Raw genomic sequence first — 23048 nt, 5'->3', positions numbered from 1 at the left:
TTTGTGAACTTTTTGGAGTCTATAACGGAATACTGGGAAACTACTTGGGCTTTGTAATCTAGACAGCTCAGGATTTTAAATGTTGATTCCTCCACTTAATTGCATAACTTTGGTTCTTCTCTGATCTTCTGTTTCTTCACATGTAAAATTGGAATTATAGTAATATACCATGGGGCTACCATGAAGATTAAATGAACTAAGTGTGCGAAGCACTTAGTTTAGAAATCGGCACTTCATAAATTGGCTACTATGATTGTTGGTATGTGACTAAACTTTCTCTTGAAGAAATACGTTTATTTCTTCAAACCACACAATCCATCAACTTTCACTAAGTACTTAATAATATGCCAGTCACTGTACTAAGTGATAGATGTTGAGACAAGTAAGAGGATGGCTCAGGGGAAAGGGAGAGGAAATTAACACTGACTGAGAACCCACGTGGAGCCAGACTCTGTGCTCAGGGCTGGGAATTGCAGGCAAACAAGTCGCAGCATTTGAATCTCATATCTGCTTTTGCTTCTTCATTTCACACATTCAATTCATTTAAGAGACATCAAAGCTCACAAAAGCTACTTTGGCTTTCTGGTCACCAAAATTTCTTTTTGAATCAGGCTTCTCTGAATTTCACTGGGACAGAAGAGTGTACCTAAGAGACATGCTTTACGCTCCAGCCAGGCCTGAGCTCAGTCTTGGCCTCCCACTGCTCCCCGACTACCTTTGGTTTCCCACTTGTAATGATGAATAACTGCACTTTCTCAACAGAAGCCTCAGTGCCCTTGGCCTAAACATTATTGCTTTAGAAAGTAATTTATTGTGGCAAGATATCCTGCCTTCTTAATTAAGGGCTTTTGTGGTTTGGTCCTTGTCCTAGGTCCTCTTAATTTATTCCCTGTTGTCAATTTCAACACTAAGTACATCCTCTTATATAATGTTATTATAGCACATAGTTCCATAAAATTTCAGGAAAAAGTGAATATTACTGGAAATAAAAGTACTCAAAGAACCACATGATGAAGAAAACATTCCACAGTACTGATTTGTTCTGTTTCCCACAAATCTATAGCAACAAGTGACTCATTTTTAAAATAGCTCTAGAGTTGCCCATCAAGAATAACTCAACGAAAGAAAACCCACACACTTGTCATGGTTGTCACAATTGATCAATCTTACAACACAATAATTCCAGAACAATTAAAAGTTAAATGGGATATGGGGGACTTCCCTGGTGGCACAGTGGTTGAGAATCCACCTGCCAATGCAGGGTACACAGGTTCGAGCCCTGGTCTGGGAAGATTCCACATGCCGTGGAGCAACTAAGCCGGTGTGCCACAACTACTGAAACTGCTCTCTAGAGCCCACGAGCCACAACTGCTGAGCCCACACACCACAGCTACTAAGGCCTGAACATGTAGAGTTCATGCTTCGCAACAAGAGAAGCCACCACAATGAGAAGCCCTTGAACCACAACGAAGCGTAGCCCCTGCTCTCCACAACTAGACAAAGCCAGCACACAGCAAGACCCAACACAGCCAAAAATAAATAAATAAAATTTTTTAAAAAGTTAAATGAGATACAAAGCTACAAGAATTTTAGAACCACAAATTGTGAAAATTTTACACATGGGAAAGCTATTTCTAAGCATGACATCAAAGGAAAAAACATTAGGAAAGTGACCAACAGAATTGATTTCTGAAAAAAGTTTAAAACTTTTATATGGCCAACAACTCCCCCAAATATTGATAAACATAAATTAGGAAAAATATTTGTAATCCACAAAGAGCACTTAACATACAGTGTTTCACAGTTGCAAAATGCACAAAAGTCATGAAAAAACAATTCACAAAACTCAATGTCCGGTAAACATGTAAACGTTTGACCTTACCAATCAAAGAAATACAAATTAAAACAATGAAATATAATTTTTCACCATTAGATTGACATTACATTTACGGATAAGGCCAGTGTTGGCAAGTATGTGCACAAACCAGCACTCTCATATATTCTTTTTTAAATTAATTAATTAATTAATTTACTTATTTGCTATGTTGGGTCTTCGTTGCTGCACGTGGGCTTTCTTTAGTTGCAGAGAGCAGGGGCTACTCTTAGTTGTGGAGCAAGGGCTTCAGAGCACGGGCTCTAGACACTCAGGCTTCAGTAGTTGTGGCACTCAGGTTCAGTAGTTGTGGCTCAAAGACTCTAGAATGCAGGCTCAGTAGTTATGACGCACAGGCTTAGTTGCCCTGAGGCATGTGGGATCTTCCCGGACCAGGGATCAAACCTGTGTCCCCTGCATTGGCAGGCGGATTCTTAATCACTGCGCCACCAGGGAAGTCCCTCACATACATTCTTACTGGAAGTATGATGGGATTAGTTTTCTGGATGGCTATTTTGTAATATGTAAATAGTTTTAAAAGTGCATACAATTTGACTCAGCAATTCCACTTCTGGGCATTATCCTAAGGAAACAACTGGAGAAGTCACAAAGATGTATTGTAGTATTGTTTATAATAAAGAAAAATTTGAAACAACCTCATACCTATAAAAAGTATTTAAATTACATGATGTTTGTACAGTGGAATATTATGCTACCATTAAAATGATAATGATTCTTTCTCCTTTGCTGGCTTTGAAGAGGCTGCCAGGTTGTAAGAGGGTCAATGGAGAAAGCCACATGGCAAGGAACTGAGGGCAGCCTCTAGGAGCTGAGAGCAGCCCACTGCTGACAGTCAGCAAGAAAAGGGAAACACAGTCTAGAGCTATGAGGAGATGAATCCTGCCAGTAACCTAAGGCAGCTTGGAAGCAGATCTTTCCTTGGTCAAGCCTCTGATGAGACCGCAGTCCTGGCCAACACCTGATTGCAACCTGGCAACAAAAACTGTGAGATAAGAAATAAATGTTGCTTTAAGTCACTAAGTCTGTGGTTTTGCTATTCAAAGCTGTCTATGTTATGTTAAATAAAAAATAGGTTATGAAACAGTATGTTATACGATCTTATTTAAAATTAAACATTTGAATAAATATTTGTAGAAAATGTCTTGGACAATGTAAACCACTTTTATATATTTTAAAATTTATATATTTTATACATATATAATTTACATATTTTTTAAAGTGTTCATCATACTTTTCTGCCTTTCTTGAAATTTAGTTTTTCAATGAACACTTATTTTATAATTACAGATAGATGTATTCCCGGGACTTCCTAGGTGGTAGAGTGGTTAAGAATCCTCCTGCCAATGCAGGGGACGAGGGTCCGATCCTTGCTCCAGCAAGATCCCTGTGTGCAATGAAGATCCAATGCAGCCAAAAAAAAGAAAATTTATTTAAAAAAAAAAGATGTATTCCCATTTTCAGAAATATATATATTCTGAAATATATATATTCAAAACCTTGGGAAGAGAGTTTATCTGTGATGGTGTCATTTTTGTGTTACAACAATGCAACATTTTGGGGGGAACCTTGGAACATATTGAAATTCATTGATTTAAAGATAATGTAGGACTTTCCTGGTGGCACAGTGATTAAGAATCTGCCTGCCAATGCAGGGGACACAGGTTCAATCCCTGGTCCAGGAAGATCCCACATGCCGTGGAGCAACTAAGCCCGTGCACCACAACTACTGAGCCTGTGCTCTATAGCCCTCGAGCCACAACTACCAGGCCCACGTATCACAACTACTGAGCCTGCGGGCTGCAACTACTGAAGCCTAGAGCCCCTACTCCGCAACAAGAGAAGCCATGGCAATGAGAAGCCTGTGCACCACAATGAAGAGTAGCCCCTGCTCACCACAACTGGATAAAGCCCACATGCAGCAACAAAGACCCAACACAGCCATAGAAAAAAATAATAATAATAAATAAAGATTTAAAAAAATAAAGATAATGTAACATTTTTGTTCATTAAGGTAATCTATGGAGATGATTAAACATGGTGCCCATGTTTAAGGGATAAAGTGAAAAAATGCAATCAGAGCTTTAGCACTGCTAAAAGCAGCTCACATTAAATTGAGACAATTGCATTATGGCTTATTTCAAACACAATTGCAAATGATTATAAGGAAACAAAATCACAACTTGAGTAACTGCTATACCAGAACATTCATTCTAGTCAATACTGGAATATTAGAGCTAAAATACAAGGTCAAGTTCTTCAATAACAGCAACAACTACCATTTGAGAATGACTGCCCATTTGTCTCCCTTACAGGAGATGGAGATGGATTCAGAGACGGTCAAGCAGTGGTTAAGGTTTATCACTGAGCAGAATATAACTGGAGATGGTACCATGGAGTAAGCTGTTTTAATATTAACTGAAGAATGCATTTGGTGAGAGGTTGGAAATATGACTTAAAGATGCATGTTTATACCAGGATTTTCTTTTTAATGCCCTAATTCATAAAGCAATCTACTGAGTTAGCTCTAATCAATCAGTAATTTTCAGAGATTCAAATCTGGGAAGCCAAAAAAAAAAAAAAGAGTAAGGGTTAAAATACACAGAAATGCTTTAAAAAAACTATCATTTTAATGTAACCTAACTTTTAACTCTTTTATTCGGTGAGAAAAAATATTATTTTGAAAGTGTCATCAGAAACAATATCAGTTATCAAAAATAAATTAGAAAGAGTTTGCTTGCAAGTGGCTCTAATTAGTGGTCCTGCAGGAACTTAAGAACAAAGCTCTGGTTTTATTCCACTCTACCCACAAAGTTGTCTTTTCTCAGCATTATTGTTCTTTATCGTGAGTGCAGTGAAACTTTTACTCTAGGGTGGCAGTGGAAGGAGAGAAATTACATGTTAGCATGGGATTTCTATTTGATTTTCACCATCAGAAGACCTTCTGCTCTAAAATTCACAACTTTATTCACTAAGATAGAATGACTAAGACTCACAGGAATACATTTAATTGATATCTAATTCTCCAATCATTTTTTCTTCCTTCATCAGTTTTTTGATTAGAAAGCCAGTATTATTTGGTGAGAGATGTAAAACTGCTTAAAATTAGGGTTTACATGTAATAACTCATTCTTTCACCTTTTAAAATTACACACTTTTGATTTCAAGAGATCAAAAATGAAGTGCACCAACTCCAGCCTAGTTTTCTTTATACACATCAGAGAATCCCTGGGGAGGATGGAGGACAAAAAGTGAGATCTGATTATCCTCCTTCAACAGGCCATTTAATGGCATCTCTACATGGTGGATAATGTGAATTGGTATTCACTATTTCCATTCCATCTGCCTTTTGGTTGGAGATGTGGCAACCACACTTCCCACATTCTCTTGAAGCTATGTTCTTATGTAAGTTAGGATTCTGAGATTTGGAGGTGGAAGTGAGGCATAGGTTCTCTGCCTTCACCTTCAGCTCTCTCTACTAGGAAGCAAAGTCTTGGATATGTTAAGGTTTTCCTGTCCAGTTCTCCAGTATCCCTTCTCCATCCCAGGGGACTAGAGGAGCTGCAACAGCAGCACCTACTATCAATCCTGGCTTCCTATCCCTGGATCACAGATACTGGCTGTGTCTTGAAATCATAATACTGGTGGAGACCTTGAAAGTAGCTCTCCTAGGCAGTCAGTTCTGTCCCATTTTGGGCTAAAGGATGCAATGGTTTTAAGCCCTTAGAAATTTAGAAATCTAAAGAATTCATGTATAATACCAGAGTAAACATTTTTCCACTGGGGAAACTTACTGAGTTGAAACTCCATGAAGGTTGTTAGGTGAACATGGAATGAGAGTAAAATTGGGTAGGACTTTTGCACACATTACTTAAAAATTTTTTTTGTGGAACACCCCACACAAGTTGTCATAGGGAAATGATTTCCACACAGTCTAGATTTTCCATAACAGTGCCAATTAAATGTGAATATTTAATTTTTGGTGAGAAAGTATGGTCATAATAACTATAGAGTACATCTTTTCAGTAACTAAAATACAGTATTTATATCCAGTTGTGAGATGTGAAAATGAAGTAACGAGACTCTAGGTTATTTGGCTTACTAAAGCAAATATCATACGTACAATCTCTATCGTCAGTTGTGCTCTCCATCTAATCTAGGAAACTTTTCATGGATCTAAGAGCAACCCCCTCATCCCCCTTTTGTGGGGACAATTAAACACTCAACACCTCATCCCACAACTTTCCCTCTCATTCTTGGTAGATGATCTGATTGCCTTTGCTTAAGTCAACTGCCCAACCATTGGCTGGGGAAGCAGAAGGTGTCTAAATTAAGAAGGCCAAGAATGCACACAAGGTAAAGTAGCTCCCCCCAAAGCAAGGGAGGAATGGATGCTAGTGGCCATAAGATACAAACTACTTCGCATGCATACGTGATTCATCATGATATGGTACTGCCTAACTCTTCAGTACGCTCTCCTATCCCCTCTCTCTTCATACCCAGTAGTCACATATGCCTCACCCTCTTTGCCATCTACATACTTTTGTACTACCATTCTCTTCACTTAGCTGGTGGTCTCCAGTTCAATTTTCAAGACCCCATTCAGTCATCAGCTCCTTATTTTTCATTTTTTGGTTATCAGCTCTTTTGAAATTCTTCTCTGACAACTCCCGTCTTCTCCCTCGCCTCCCCTCCAGGTTGGATGCCCTTCTCATGTGTTCCCATACCACCCACAGTATCATGATGTGTTCCAATTATATGTACTCGTCTTCCTCCCCATTGACTGTGGACTCCCTAAAGGCAGGGATTATCTCACTAACGGCTGATGCTTAATGCAGAAGCAAGTATTCAATAGGCATTAAAGTTTATTGAATGCAAGAATACCAGTCCCGTTACTTATTAATAAACTCTAGTATCGGCACTCTTCTTCTCTGCACAGTGCTGAGAAATACCAAGTTCAACCTTTTCAGTTCTCTTTTAGACTCAACTGTTTATTAAAAGCATTTGTTTTTACAACATCACTATATTGTTGTTTTGACATGACTATTTTTTTACACTAGTATATTATGTGAGGCATGCTTTCTGCACTATAGGGGAGTGGACTTATTCTCACCTTGTTTGATTCTTGTCAGCTTTAGACCGAGTAGAGTGGTCCTTGTTGACTTAGTATGCAAAATCATATTTCTTGGGCCCATGTGCTTATAATACTGTGTAGCAACTCATACCAGACCATTTGGTATATCTACGGTTTGTCACCATTATCTTTACGTGCTCATGTGCATCAGAGGGCTAGTAATGCCTGCCCATCTTACAGGATTATTGAGAATTAAATAGGAAAATATATGTAAAGCATCTAGTACAGGGTCAGCTACAGAGTTTATATTTGCCTAGTAAGTTGTTCAGCACACCCAGGGAAAGGAATTATTTCTACTGAGCTGTGTGATACAGGACCACTTGCAAAGGTTTATAAAAAGAAAAAGAGCTTGTAGCAGAGACTGCTAGTTGTCCATCCAAATACATTCTTCCCTTTTTAGGAAGGGGATTTTATTAAGGGCAGAAATATGCTTAGACTCCTTTTCCAGCCAGGGGGGGCCATGTTACTAAGTTCAAGTCTACAAGATGTGGACAGAAGTTGTTGGGTGGGGCTTCTGGAAAGACCCTTTCTAAAATAAAGATGTTTAAAAAAACTGACAAATACCCAAGTATGAATACTATTTTGTCAGTCAAGTAAAATTGGTGTTCCATGAAAAAACAGTGACTAGCTAAATTTGTTACCAAAAATGCAAGTCTGCGTGCCTGATGCACAGTGAGGCCAAACACCACCAAAACCCCAAACTCCTCAAAAGTTTTCAGCAAAGCCCTTTTATAGGAAACGTGGGGGAGGGGCCTGGTTAGTTGCTGCAAACTTCTTGGCATCAGATCCTTTGTTCTTCAGGTCAGGTCATGGTCAGGTAACAAAGTTCCTGTAAATCTCCACCAAACAAATGTTAGTCTCTGTTCTGACAAGAAAGAGGTCCCTAGGCAAAACTTTCACCCCGCGAGGTCCAGGTCCTGACTAAGAGGAGCGGGTCTGTGCAGAGGCCGGTTACCCTACCCTGGAGCATTTGTCCAGCACCCAGTGTGGGTCCTCCCCACAGTGCCTACGCCCGGATGTGGAGGCAGATCTCAGTTGGCAGCTCCCTCAGGGCCAAGTTCCCAGACCTGCCCAGGTGTCATAGTCGAAGGAGCCAGGTGTCCAGGACCCAACTGGCCTTCAGGCTCCTCAGCCCACCCAAATGGCAGGGGCCAGGTCCTGCAGGCTGCGACCCAGGGAGATCGCAGATGCAGAGGTCGCAGAGGCGAGGATGAGGGAGAGGTTCACTACCACCTCAATCAAAGCCTGCGCCTGGCCAATGGGTGGCCTTGGCAAGGGCTCCAGAGCCCTGCAGGACACAGCCCCTAGCCTGTTCCCTGGGCCCCCTGAGGCCAGGTGAGCTGGAGGGCCCCAGGAAGAAGACCAGGATCCACCTCTTATTTCAGTCTCTGCCTGACAACCACCACTCCGCAGACAGTTGGCTGAGCAGGACCTCTAACCACTGCTATAACCTTCCTGCCTTAGTGGTTTTGCGGTAACCCTTGCCTGGTAATGGGTTGCCTGATAAGGGTGCCCAGCAACTGGCCACGTGCTAATGGCTGCACTGTCCCGCTCTATTACAAGCCCACAACTCAAACAGTATTTGATTAGAACAAATGGCAACATCATATCATATCTTTCAACCTAATAGACCAAATGCCTTTCCAGGCAATCATCATAGAATGTTAAAGATACTTATATTTCAAGGGTCAAATTTCAATAGAGTTAATAATTGTTTGTTTCATCTATGACTTTCTTAAATGAAACTGGCTTTTTTTTCCTTTTTCTTTAAAAAGTAGCGGTGACGTGTACAATGACTACTAGTTCAAAATACACAAAATAAAATAAAATACGGACGTGATGTCTGGAGCTCCAACAACCATTTTGGCCCAAATCTGGGGATAGAAGCCAAGCAGTAAGGATAGAGCAGAGTTTGGATTCCTGGGGTACCTACCTAACACTTTCTGGGAGAGGGGAAAAAAGCCTTATGGGTTTAGGATGTTGGAATTTGAGGATGCAGGCGAACCCATCAGTCCATCTGTTAACGGAGCCCGTGTGAGACCGACTGCTGGGCCTTGCTCTAACCCCAGTATTCCCAACCCTTGTGGCGTCCTTGGGAACATCCTGGGAGGCCAGGTGGCCAGTAAGAGTGGGGCTAGACCAGGATGACAACAGAGGGAGAAAAGGCGGGAAAGAGGCTCCCGGTGCGGGGCGGAGAGGCTGGCCAAACCTCGTACTCCGTCAGCCCTCGTCCCACGTACTCCTTTCCCTTCCTTCTCCCAGCGAACTGCGGTGTGGTCCGGGGAGCGCAGCGTAAGTCGGAGCCGGGCTTCGGCTACCCGCAGCCGTGCACAGCCGAGCCCGAGACCACCCACACCGCCAGGCCCCGTCTCGCGGCCGAGCACCCAGCTAGGGCCGTCGCCCCCTCAGCCCGCCGCCAGCTTTGAAAGCGCCCAGAGCCGCGAGTGGCGACACGGGCTGTGTCGAGCTGCCATTGGCCAGCGCGTGTCACGTGCGGCAGCGCGCGGCGGCGATTGGTGCGGCGCGAGGCGGCGGGGGCGCGCCGGGGACCGCAGAGGGAGCGTTGCCTCAGCCCCGCGCGGCCGGCTGCGGTGAGTGGTGGGCTCGGCGGGCGGCCTGGTCGAGCAGGGCCGTGAGAGGCGGCGGTGTTGCCTATCCTGCTGGGTGGGGGCGCAGCGGGGCCTCTGGGACACCCCGGCGCAGCGCAGCCTGCGGGATTGGGTTGGGGCTGGGGTGGGGGTCAGCCGGCGGGCGGGCGCGAGTGGGGCGGGGCCGGCGCGGCAGGCTGCAAAGCCGCCTCGCCGGCGGCTGCGTGGACTCTGGATGAGGAGCCGGGGAAGAGGCGCGCGACCTGCCGCTAACGTAGCTGCGCCTGCCACTCCGACAGCGGCTTAAACGTTTGGTGCCTCAGGTGGTGAGTGCTGGAGGGCACCTAAGTGAGGGGCACCGGCCTGGGGCTCGGGGCTGCAGGGCCGAAGCGCGAGGGGCCGCCGTCAGCCCCCGCCCGGGACCAGACTTGGTCTCGAGAGACGGAATGTCTCCACTCTCCTGTAGAAGCTCCTGATTTTTAAGTGTTAGGAACTAACTAAAAGTAAATAAGTAAACACGGGGGGAGCCAAACAGGATGTTGACGGGCTGGTTCCACACCATCAGTTTGTGACCCATGGAGACCAGATCCTGCCCCTGATTTGTGGTGTGACCTTGACCAAGTCACCTTTCTCTAGGATGGGCATTCTCAACTCCTGTACGTGGGGGGGCAGAACAGCCTTAGACAACACAACGGCTTGTGGCTCTCCAAAGGACCACAGAACATAAGCAGGTGTACTATCTGTGGCGTTAAAACGTTAAGAGGGGCTGGGGGATCAGAAGAGACAATGCCTAGAAAGGCTCCTGGGGGCGAGGCGGGGGAGGGGGAGATGAGAAAAAGATGAGAAACACTGCTTTCAAAGGGAAGAGATAACCAGACGTTCCTGTGATAGTTGTATTTATTAAAGGATTAAAACAAACGCATTTATAGGCTGAGTTGGAAGAACCTGAGAGGTAATCTAACAATTAGAAAAGTTTTGTGACACCACACAGGTACACACACATAATTTTATTTGGTCTCCAAAACAAAATGGCATTCCACTTTCTATAATGAGAAACTATAGAAATTGAGGATCAAAGGGTTTGGGTGATGGGCTGCGGTCAGAGCTATTAAATGGAAGAACTGGGATTTAAACCCAAGTCTCTATGGCTGCCTATCATGTTGCCTCTCAGCCTCCCACGCAGTTATGTCCCAACCAAGAATTACACTTTGTGACTTTTTAAAAAGGAAGATTCCCAGCCCCCCACACACTCCAGAAATGTGAATTCAGTATGTGGGACCAGGCCTGGGAATCTTCTGTTTTATAGCTTGTATGTTAACAACTTTACTAGGTGATTCCATTTTGGTGATCCAGGGACCGTTTGGAGAACAACTCCTGTAGTCTAATTTCCCGCCCATTACCCATGTCCTCATGGGATTGTACCCTAGGGATTCAAAATTTCCCTTCCAGAGCGGAGATTCCATCTCCTCTTCCAGATAGGTGACCAACCAAGCTTTGGGAGGAAATCCTTTGTTGGGAGAAGCCAAGGTTTATGAGATAGCACCTTGCACAGCTCTCAGTTTGAGGAATTGCTGACAATTTTGCTTTACTTCCTTCCTTCCTCTCCCTCTTTGTGTGTCTGTCTGTCTTTCTCTTTCGCGCTCTCGCTCTTTCTTGCTCCCTCCCTCCCTCCCTCTCCTCTCCTTCTCTCTTTCTTTCTTTCCCCATTTCCCTCTTTCCCTCTTTCTTTGTTTCTCTTCCTTCACTGCTATTCTGATCCTCATGAAAAATCAGGCTTAAGGAGTTTATTTTAAAGTTCATATTAAACTTTAAAATACCATGAAAAAAAGTTTAAAAATCACAATTCACTCATAATGCTACCAGTCTTAACAATTTTCATGTTCTGTTGTATTGTTCTACTATTAATTAATGATCTCCCTCTTGTTAATCCGTGAACAATCATAGATTGTTCACGTTCATAAAATTTAGAAAATTATTCTAAGAGATGCGCTTGAACCTCACAATTCCAGTTGGAAATCAGAAAATTATGCTGCAGATAAACCTTAAATCACAGTTCTCTTAAAAGCATATCTACTTCTGGACTTCCCTGGTGGCAAAGTGGTTAAGAATCCACCTGCCAATGCAGGGGACATGGGTTTGAGCCCTGGGCCGGGAAAATCCCACATGTGGTGGAGCAACTAAGCCCCTGCACCACAACTTCTGAGCCTGTGCTCTAGAGAGCGTGTGCCACAACTGCTGAGCCTATGTGCCACAACTACTGAAGCCCATGCGCCCAGAGCCTGTGCTCTGCAATAAGAGAAGCCACCGCAGTGAGAAGCCTGCACACTGCAACAAAGAGTAGCCCCTGTTCTCCACAACTAGAGAAAGCCCGTGCACAGCATGGAAGACCCAACACAGCCAAGAAATATTAATTAATTAATTAAAAAAAGCATATCTCCTTCTTCTTCCAAATGCCTCAAAATCTGAAGATTTTTCTTTAGTTCTAAAATAAGTGGTGTAGTGGGTAAGAAAATGTGTACATTCAAAAGTTTCTTTTCCAGTGACTTTATCTGTTCTTTCCCATATCACTTCAGCCTTACCACAAGATATATTAATTTAATTGCTTAATTTGCATATATATTTCCTGTTCTAAAAAATGTAGGTTGAATAATCAAAACATTTCTTTGCAATTATTAAGTATCATTTAATGCACTTTGTTGCTGAAAAGGTTTTAGTTTTCTGGCTCTTGTGGAGGCAGTATGGGATAGAGGAAATAAAGTGGGTTTTGGTTTAAGGAAAACCTGGTGTTCCAATCCCAATTCCAGCACTTTCTTGTCCTTGGGCCAGTGACATCCTCTCTGATTCTCACTTTGCTCATCTTTAAGATGGGGCAGTGCCACCAGGGTTTAATCTGAGACAACATTTATAAAGCCCTGGCAGAGTACTAAGCACAACTCTTTTTCTACTGTTAGTTCTCTTTCTCCTTCACTCTCTTTAGAGCAAATTTGTGAGTTCCAATCCTGCTGTATAATATTTGAGGTCATTTTCATTTCCAAAAGAGATGCAAGGTTTTGGGTGGGATTTTTTTGAGCATCCTCTGTGTGAGGCATAAAAAAAAATTAATAAAAATAATAGTGAACCACCTTTTAAATTTTTTTGAGAAATCTGAGGGCATAGACTATTTAGCTATTTATCACATTTTGCTCTCTGTGACCAAAGTCATCCATTTGTTAATTTGGTAGATATTTATGAACACTTATTAGAGCCAGGCACTATGTTAGATGTAGGGGATATACCAGTGAAGAAGACAAGCAATGTCCCTTATCTTACAGAAATTGTATAGGAAAAGGACAGTAAATGAATATTACAGATTGTAATAAATGCCAGGACAATAAGACTATAAAATGTCTCAGTGTTAACATGATAAGGAACTAATGTTCCTCACTGAGTTTAATTTGTGACGAATATTGTTTAGAAAATTCTCTAAATTAAAAAGTCTCAGTTAAGATTGTGAAAGTAGATTGTGTGTCAGAAAATGGGGAACTTAAGGAAGATGAATGAGGACAGTTAAAGATTACCAAGATCTGAAACACTGTACTTTTTACAATTGATGCAAGAGATGTGGTTTACATTGCTTCCATAAAACTGTCAATGTTTTGATAGTTCTTTGCCTTGACTTTTAAGAAGTTATAATCTTATTTTTCTTGGAAATTATTCCCTTTAATAGCAATTAATATGGGCACCTAGTTTGCTAGAAAATTTTGTCCAAAAATAATCTTTCTCTATGGTTCCTGTAAAATTTATTGATTCTTAAGCCCATGGTAATTTGAACACGAGTATGGACTGACCACTCTAAAACGGGTGTCTGAGAGAACAACTATTCCAGTACCTTTAGATGTAATTTAGAAGTTACATATCTTTATTTTTCTAGTTGATCAAACAGTGATCAATCTGATCACAGTAAATGGAGTGAATTGGATTTTTAAAGAAACTGAATTTTGCAAGTGGCTACTTACAATGATGAAAATTTGGAACTCTCTATCTACTTACACTTGCATGAAAAAATAAAAATATTAATAGTGATTCTGCTTTAGTATTTTCTCAGTTTGTTGTTGATCATGTTTTCTGGGCTATGTAGTTAAGTATTTAGACATACTTTTTTTGTCTTGGTTTAAAAGCTGACATTTGTTCTCTGGGGTAATAAACCTTTATGATTTTAATCTGTAACTTTTTGAGTGGCAGGTTACAAGACCATCACCTAGCCTCATTCTAGCTACTATGAGAGAATACATCCTCTCTTTGTTCTTTCTTTTGGGTGTGAATAAGTATCAATCTTTGGATCATACTTTTCCTGTCTGGATGCTGCTGTGTTTATAGCACAAGGAGTTGGCCGTTGCAGGTAGAGAATGGTTTGGAGAAGGCCCACAAATAGTACTTGAGGGAAACAAAAGCATGCCTTTTTGACCTCTGAGTCATTTCTTTTCACTGCAGTTCAAGCTACATCATTTCTTCTGCACACTTGATTTAGTAGCTTGTGGCACTCTGCCATTCAAAAGGAAGGTTGTCTGGCCCTGTAAATGAACTCAGGACTTTATTTCATCAAAAATGTTTGAATACTTACTATGTGCTAGACATTATAATAGTTTAAATGGGTCTGTTATGATAGATTCAGTGACAAATTTCTGTATGTTTAAGAAGGGCCATGTGATCTTAGCTACTCATTGGAAACATTTTCTTATTTAGAATGGTGCCTTTGCAAAGTCAGTCTTGACATGTTACTTTTATAGTTTCATAAAGACTAATTCAGCTCTAGGTGGAAAATGTTCTAGAGAATTTATATTTTCTCCATTTAAAAAAATCTGTTTTAGGAATTAAATTTAGTAGTTTAATTTAGTGTTGTGACTGTGTTTTTATTTTATTCTATTCATAATACTGTTTCCCAAGAATTTTGCATATAATGTATATTGACTTTTAAAAATAATATTTTCTAGAAAGAAAATAAAGGTATAAAGGTAATATGTGTTCATTATCAAACTTAGAAAATATTAATAATCAGAAAATAAAATACACCCTGTTAATATTTTGATATGTATTCTTCTGGTCTTTATGTACCTTTTTTATTTATATATTTCTTTGATAAAAATAAGATAATACTCTGCATGCTATTTTAGCTTGTATTTTTTAATCTAGTATTATTATATGGCAAATAAATATGCTTTTTACTCATATAATTTCACTTCTTTGTAAGCAGCTGTTTTATTGCTAGAATAGGGACCACAAGAATCTGTTTATTAAATTACTCTGCAGGATACATTCAGAAACCCAATCTACCAACCCAGGAACAAAATCGACTTCTCTGCTTCTCTGCATCCTTAATTCTGTCCTCCTTACTCCCAACTGCCCATTCTCCCACCCACAGGAGGGTTCTATTGGAGGAGTCTCTGAAGGAAGTTTTATCCAGTCAGTTACACATTGATAACACTTAAGTTCTCTTCTTTTCAAACCTTTTCAGCCAATCCTTCAGAATTTTTATTTTTTACTTTATTTGCTAGAGATAAATATCAACAGTGGAGTTAGGAGGATTTAGAGTAATGTGGGAAAATAAAAATCATATGCTGGAATTCTTTCTCAGAATTGTAGGGGAAGGGGAGGTAACTGAATAAAAATATGTTTAGAGTTGAGTAATAGACATTCAAATTTTAAATTTTTGTGTTCCAAAGAAAATGGCCCAATTTTTAAATTCTATTTTGCCTTTTGTATATTGCTTCAAACTTTCCAGCAATTTTGTTATATCTGTTGCTAATGTTCAAATATATTTGACTGTTAAATATCCCTGTTTTGAAATATACAGTATTTTTGTCCTCATTCTCAATGTCTTCATACTGTAAGAGAAATTATACGACTCAAGCCACAGATTAAATTTATATTAGATATTAAAAACAATGGTAGGAATGGGTTTTAAATTGTAACATGAAAGTAAGTACCTTAAAGTGTGCAAAATTGTAACCAGTGCAAGTATAGAATCTTTTGAAAATAAATTTATTTCTAGACAAGTGAAACAGTTAAAAATTTAAATGTTTAAAAATTTAGAAAATAGGCCAAAAAGAAAAATCAAACCAAAAAAAAAAGACACTTCACATCCCACCACTGTTAATATTCCATTAGTTTACTAATCTAATTTGCCTTTCTCTTTCCTAATCTATAGTGAATTCTATTCATAATGGTCATAGCAAATGACCACTCTTCTGTGAGTGCTTTAACTCTATTTGGATTGAATTTGTATATTATTTGTATTATCTATTTTGAACCTGTTTTGTGAATGGATGGGCTTATTCCTATTCTAAGGTCGAAATCTTTTATCTACCCTATTTATAAACCAGAGCAGATTTCAACTTCCCTTGCATATCTATAGATATCTGGCCCATCATGTGTCTTTAGGGAAAAGCATGAGTAAACTAACTTTTTAATAATTTTGTTTTAATCTGAGTGATAACAAAATAAGAAATAATATAAGTAATAATGGAAAACATAGAAATGTGTAAAGGAAAAAAACAATCACACTCCCGTTATAAGCATTTTGGTCAGTCTCTTTCAAGTCCTTTTTCTCTGCCTACTTATTTTTGCATAGTGTATGTACGATTTTTATATTTGACTTCCTTAATAGAAGTGTTTTACACTTTAAGTTTTTAATATTTTAGTATGTCTCTGATATAATGTACTGCAGCTAATGCTAGCCCCTGTCTTTCCCAGCTCCTCCATCTCAATTCTGCAGGCTAGCTTTTTCCTAGATGCTGATCATCCTGACACGGCTGCTTTATAATGTTCACTGTCATCGTTGCTGTTGTTTCTTGAACATTTCTTATGTTTCTGTACTTTATTTTGGTGGCTTATCAGAACAAGCTTACCTTATCATGTCCTGGTGAATGCTATTATTGGAGTGCTATGACTTCCTTTCTTCCCCATAGCTGAGTTCATTTTCTGAGCCCCTGTTTTGCAAAGGTCCTAGCATGCATCTAACTTAGCCTGCCTAATTTTGTCAGTAAAAGGGTGTAAAGAATCAACTGACTCTAGTTCAGTATTTTCTTTCCTTTAAGCAGAAGCTCATTGAAAGCAGATGATGAGCAGGACCACAGGGGAGGTTTTCTTCTCTCTGTGACTATTTGTGTGTGGTTCCTAGTACACATGGGAAAAGTATTCTCATTTAGATAATTTTCTTCTCTTCTATCTGATGCAAATGATTAGATATTTCAAAACAGGGAAAACATAGTTCTAATTATTTGTGGATTTTTAAAGTGTGAATGCCATTTATGGTCTAAATTATTATAAAAAGACTGTAGAATAATTATGCTTTTAGCTTGTACCTTTCAAAGTCTTGTTGTCTAAATGATTATTACTTGGATCAGTGGTAGACCTCCTTGATAGACAAATCAAACTTCAAAATTCCTCACATTGGCGAAGATGGAAATAAAATTGAACCATTTTTCTTTATATTAAACTTTGGACTTAAATTTCATACTTTTTTTAAACTAACTTTTCGAAGTAATATCCTTTGGTCACATAAGTGGTGAAATTTATTGGTTTCAGCAGAGTGAATCTTGTTGTATTGGATATTCAGGGAAGAGATTTTAACATATAGCAATCATTCACTTTGTGCCAGACATTAAGACCAAGTCAGCCTGGTACAGTATCCACCTTTCATTCCTAAGTCTGTCCCCTCAGGTTGTACTGAACAACTCTGACTCCTTTTCCACACAAGTCCTTGAACTGTTTGGATTCATTACTCCCTGGATATATGCTTTCATCCTTTCTACCAGACAGTTATGTTTTTAAAGGTCAGGGCTTATTTTATTTATCTTTATATTCCCCGTGCCTCTCATAGTTTTGGCACCTAGTAGCAGCTCAAGTATTTATTATATTCAGTTGGATTGTTGTTCATGTGAGTCCCTAACTATCCTGGCCTCTTCCACTCTAAACATAATCCAGTTTATGTGTCTCTTTTCAGCTATGTTCCTGGTATATTCTGTCTTCCTACTTTGAAAAAAATATATTTGCACAGACACAATTTTATTTGCTTGAAAGTTGGAAAAGTATCAAAGATGACCTAATTTTATTAGTATTGAGGTTGTCAAGGTTTTCTGTTACCAGACAGTTACAACTGAAAACTGCATTATTTATTTTGTTGCTCAAATTGTTCCAGCATTTGCCATTGCAGGTTCTTCATTTGGCTTCTGTATCCCTTTGACATAGTCCCAGCAGTTTGTGTTTTGAGCACTTTCCTACTTTCTGACACTGTAGGATGCTTCAGGATCATCTTGTATATTCCCTGCTCCTAAAATCAGCCATTTCTTTTTGTTTGTTTTTGTTGTTTATTTTTTTTCTTTTCCATTATGGTTTATTACAAGATACTGAATATAATTCCCTGTGCTGTACAGTAGGACCTTGCTGTGTATCCATTCTACATATAATAGTTTGCATCTGCTAATCCCAAACTCCCAATCAATTCTTCCCCCACCCCCTTCCCGTTGGTAACCACAAGTCTGTTCACTATGTCTGTGAGTCAGTTTCTGTTTTGTAAATAAGTTCATTTGTGTCATATTTTATATTACACATGTAAGTGATATAGTATTTGTCTTTCTCTTCCTGACTTCACTTAGTATGATAATCTAAGTCCATCCATGTTGTTGCAAATGGCATTATTTCATTCTTTTTTTACGTAAAATCAGCATTTCAACAAGGATCCCTGGATCCTTTTATTGGGGAATGGTATTAGAAACCAGGATTTGCTCTAATCTGCTCATCATTGAAACTGGGGTGTCATTGCCTTTAGGCCCTGTCAGTGTTAGAAAGTAAATGTATGTATATTAACCTGTGTATGCATACACGTCTATTATTTCTACTGTTACTCATCAGTTCCTAAGTTAAGCTAAATGGGAGTTCCTACTGATGTCTCAGACTCTAGTTCAGAACTACATAGTTCATTTTAGCCTTTTGCCCTTACTTACTTATCTGTAAACTCCCATTCCAACAGTGAGAAATCAAGCTTCTATCATTCCCCATCTTTTTACTTATTTTTTCAATCCCGGTGTACAAGTACAGCAGTATTAGAATTGTTAACCAGTACCTCCATGAGAAACATTACCAACTACAGTATAGTGCTTATATACAGTTCCTTTTGTTTTGTCTCAGCGTTTCCAGTCATTTCCAAAGTTACTTAGATCCCTTTCTCCCCATCCCCTCTAGTGGGGTTACGTTATACATTTGCAATACAATTAAATTCTTTTGTCATAGTTTGCATTCCATGCTGAAATTCCCCCCTCCACCCTCTTAGTTGATTTTTTTTTAATTTTCATTTAAAAATATTACATTAAAGTTCATTCCCTGTGCTGTAAAGTTCTGTGGGTTTTGACAAGTGGATAACATCATGTATCCATGTATCACTGTAGTGCTAAACAAAATAGTTTAATGGCCCTAAAAAAGTGTGCTTTACCTAGCCACTCCTCTGCCCTTTCCAGACCATTTACAAAAACTGATCTTTTGGGGCTTCCTAGGTGGCGCAGTGGTTGAGAATCCGCCTGCCAATGCAGGGGACACGGGTTCGATCCCTGCTCCAGGAAGATCCCACATGCCGCGGAGCAACGAAGCCCATGCGCCAAAACTGTTGAGCCTGCGCTTTAGAGCCCGTGAGCCACAACTGTTGAGCCCATGTGCTGCAACTACTGAAGCCCATGCACCTAGAGCCTGTGCTCCACAACAAGAGAAGCCACAGCAATGAGGAGCCCACGCACCACAACGAGGAGTAGCCCCCACTCACCGCAACTAAAAAGAAAGCCCGCGCACAGCAAAGACCCAACACAACCAATAAAATAAATTATTTTCTAGAAAGCCATATAAATGAAATCATACAGTATGTAGCTTTCTCAGACTGGATTCTTTCACTTGGCATAGTGCACTTAAGATTTATCCATGCTGTTACATAGATTAATGGCTCTTTCCATTTGATCACAGAATAGTGTACATAACATGATTGTAATGTCATGGTCGTTTCCAGGTATTAGCTTAATTACAAATAGATCTTTTGCCCATTTTTTTTTTATTTCAGTAGAAACTAAACAGTAGACTATCAAGGTTTAATTTTTAATTTCAAAGCAAAGTTCAGACAATACAGAAGTGTATAAAGGGAATAAAATAGGATAAATGCTCCTTTTTTTGCTCCAAACCTAAATTTCTTAAAATGTGGTGTTAACAGATTGACACATATGCTGCAGGTTTTTCCTCTATGCTTCTAGTAACACAAATGCATTTTTTTCTATAATTTTGAAATTTTTCACATATAAACCTAACTAGACTAAAATTATTACTCTGCAACTTTTATTTTTTAACTTGTCACTATATTATAGTCAGTTTTCCAGGGCAACACATATAAATCTAACTTGTTAAAGATACAACTAGTTTTTAGTCCATAAGAAATATATGCTATAATTTGCTCAACCATTTCTTGCTCAGAAGTATTCAAGTGAATACCAATTTCTTTTCTACAAGAAAAATACTACAGCAACCACACTTTTATGCACACTGATGACCTTTAAATTTTTTTCTTAAATAAAAAAACACCATATGGATATCTATAATTTTATAATCTACCAATATATAAACAGAAAAAAAGTAGGAGGCTTCTTGGGAATGGTAATCATATTCTCTCAGTCCTGAAATCTATCCTTCCTGTCAGTCTTGCTCTCACTCTCACTCTTGCCCTCTCTCCTCACTATTTCCCTCTCTCATTTCACCCATTTAAAAAAATTGGGTTGTTTGCTTTTTCAATCTTTAAAGTTATTTGTATATGCTGGAAACATGTCCTTTATCAGTATGTTATTTGCATATATTTTCTCCCAGTATGTCTTTTCATTCTCCTAACAGTCTTTCACAAAGCAAAAGGTTTTGATTTTAAGTCCAACTTAAAATTTTTTCTTTTGTGAATTTTGCTTTTAGTATTGTACTTAAAAACTCATCGCCAAACCCAAAGTCATACAGATTTTCCCCTACGTTATCTTCTAGAAATTTTACAGTTTCTGCATTTTACATTTAGGTCTATGATCCATTTCAAGTTAATTTTTGTGTAAAATGTGAGGTTCGATTTGTTGCATATGGACTTCCAATGTGTAGCATCATTTGTTGAAACGACTTTCTCCATTGAATTGCCTTTGCACCTTTGTCAAAAATTGACAGTATTTTTGTAGGTCTATTTCCATACTCTCTATTCTGTTGATTGATGTTCTATGCTTCTCCCCGCCCCCTCCCCGCCCCCATGTTCATTACTGTAACAGTGAGTCTTGAAATCAGGTAATGTAAATCCTTCAGCTTTTGTTCTTCTTTCCCAGAATTGAATTGCTTATTCTAGTACCTTTACCTTTTCATAAAATAAAATTTTAGAATAAGCTTATGTATCTCTGTAAAAAACCTGGCTGGAATTTCAATAGGGATTGCATTAGGCCACAGAGAATTGATGTCTTTACTGTGTTGAGTCTTCCAGTGGAAGAACACAAAATATCTCCTCCATTTATTTAGATTTTCTTTCTTTCATCAGTGATTTCTAGTTTTCTGTACTCAGATCCTGTACATATTTTGTTAGATTTACACCTAAGAACTTCATTTTGGGGGATGTTGTTATAAACGTATTTTTTTAAAATTCAAATTCCAAGTATTTATTGCTGGTATATAGGAAAGCAATTGACTTTTGTGTATTGACTGTGTACCTTTTGACCTTGCTATATTCACTTCTTATGTACAGGAGTTATTTGGTAGATACTTTGGGGTTTCCTGCATAGACAGTTATGTTGTCTCCAATTAAAGCAGTTTGCATATTTCTTCCTTTCTAATCTGTATACCTTTCATTTCTTTGTTTGAATACACTAGCTAGGAGTTTTAGTATGAGGTTGAATTAGAAGTGGTGAAAGAAAACATCCTTGCCTTGTTCCTGATCTTAGGGGGAACACAACATCTTCCTGTTGAGGATGATGTTAGCTGTGATTTTTAAACAAGAATCTTTATTAGGTTAGTGAAGTTAGCTTCTATTCTTAGTTTTTTGGGAGGTTTTGTTGTTTTGTTTTTCTTTATAAATTTATTTATTTATTTATTGGCTGCGTTGGATGTTTGTTACTGTGTGCAGGCTTTCTCTAGTTGTGGCGAGCGGGGCTCATCTTTGTTGCAGTGCGCAGGTTTTTCGTTGTGGAGGCTTCTCTTGTTGCAGAGCACGGGCTCTAGGCGAGCAGGCTTCAGTAGTTGTGGCACATGGGCTCAATAGTTGTGGCTCTCGGGCTCTGGAGCACAGCCTTAGTAGTTGTGACACACAGGCTTAGTTGCTCTGCGGCATGTGGGATCTTCCCAGACCAGGAATAGAACCCGTGTCCCCTGCATTGGCAGGCGGATTCTTAACCACCGTACCACCAGGGAGATCCCTTGGGAGTTTTTATTATGAATGGATGTTGAACTGTTTCTGCTCATGTATTAATATCACATGATTTTTATTGTTGTATTAATATGATGAATTACATTGAGTAATTTACATATGTTAAAGGAACCATCCAATTGTGGTATGAACCCCCTTGTGATCATGATGTATTACCCTTTTTATATATTGCTGGATTCAGTTGACTAATATATTTACATCTAAATTCATGAAAGTTACTGTTTTATAGTTTTCTTTTTTGTAATACCGTTCACCCTTAAACCACATGGGATCAAACTATGTGGGTCCACCTATACACATATTTTTTTTCGATAAATACATACTACAGTACTGAATGAACCCTGATTGGTTGACTCTGCAAATGTGGACCTGTGGATATCAACGGCTGACTGTAAAGTTATACAAGCAGATTTTCAGCTGCGTGGAGGCTCAGCATCCCTAACCCCAGCACTGTTCACAGATCAACAGTATATTTTAGTTTCGGAATAGATTAACGCTGGCCTTATAAAATGAGTAGGGAAGTGATCTCATGTTTTCTGGAAGACATTGTAAATGTGGTATTATTTCTTCCTTAAATACATGGTGGAATTCATCAGTGAAACCGTTTAAGCCTTGTGGGGTTTTTTTTGTTGTTTTGTGTTGTAGAGGTGAAAGTTTTCTAATAATTTAACTCCTTTTTTAGATATAGGACTATTCACATTATCTATATTTCCTTGAGTAAGTTTCAGTAGTTTGTACCCTTCAAGGATTGGTTCATTTTATACAGATTATCAAATTTATGGGCACAGACTTCTTCAGAGTATTCCCTTATTATCCTTTCATGTCTTTAGTTTTAGTAGTGCTGACACCTGTTTTATTCCCAATATTGGTAATTTGTAGTCTCCTCTTTTTTTTCTTGGTTAGTTTGATTAGAGGTTTATCATCTCATTCCTTTTACTTTAGGTTTAATTCATTTTTTTAAATCTAGTTTGCTAAGTTGAAAGCTTAGGTTAT

General features: G+C 39.1%; 1 protein-coding gene across 2 annotated transcripts in view; it reads left to right on the top strand.

Moving 5' to 3' along the window:
- Positions 1-9564: 9564 nt before the first annotated feature.
- The window catches only part of PTPDC1 (protein tyrosine phosphatase domain containing 1), a 79699-nt gene continuing 66215 nt past the window's right edge, over positions 9565-23048 (top strand). For both annotated transcript variants that reach the window (XM_057724872.1, XM_057724874.1), the window contains exon 1: positions 9565-9616. The gene's annotated coding sequence lies outside the window, so the exon portion shown is untranslated. The remainder of the gene's footprint in view (positions 9617-23048) is intronic.

This window comes from Hippopotamus amphibius, chromosome 2 (genome assembly GCF_030028045.1).
Source record: "Hippopotamus amphibius kiboko isolate mHipAmp2 chromosome 2, mHipAmp2.hap2, whole genome shotgun sequence".
NCBI classification, from domain to species: domain Eukaryota; kingdom Metazoa; phylum Chordata; class Mammalia; order Artiodactyla; family Hippopotamidae; genus Hippopotamus; species Hippopotamus amphibius.
This window is presented reverse-complemented; position numbering and strand designations above follow the sequence as displayed.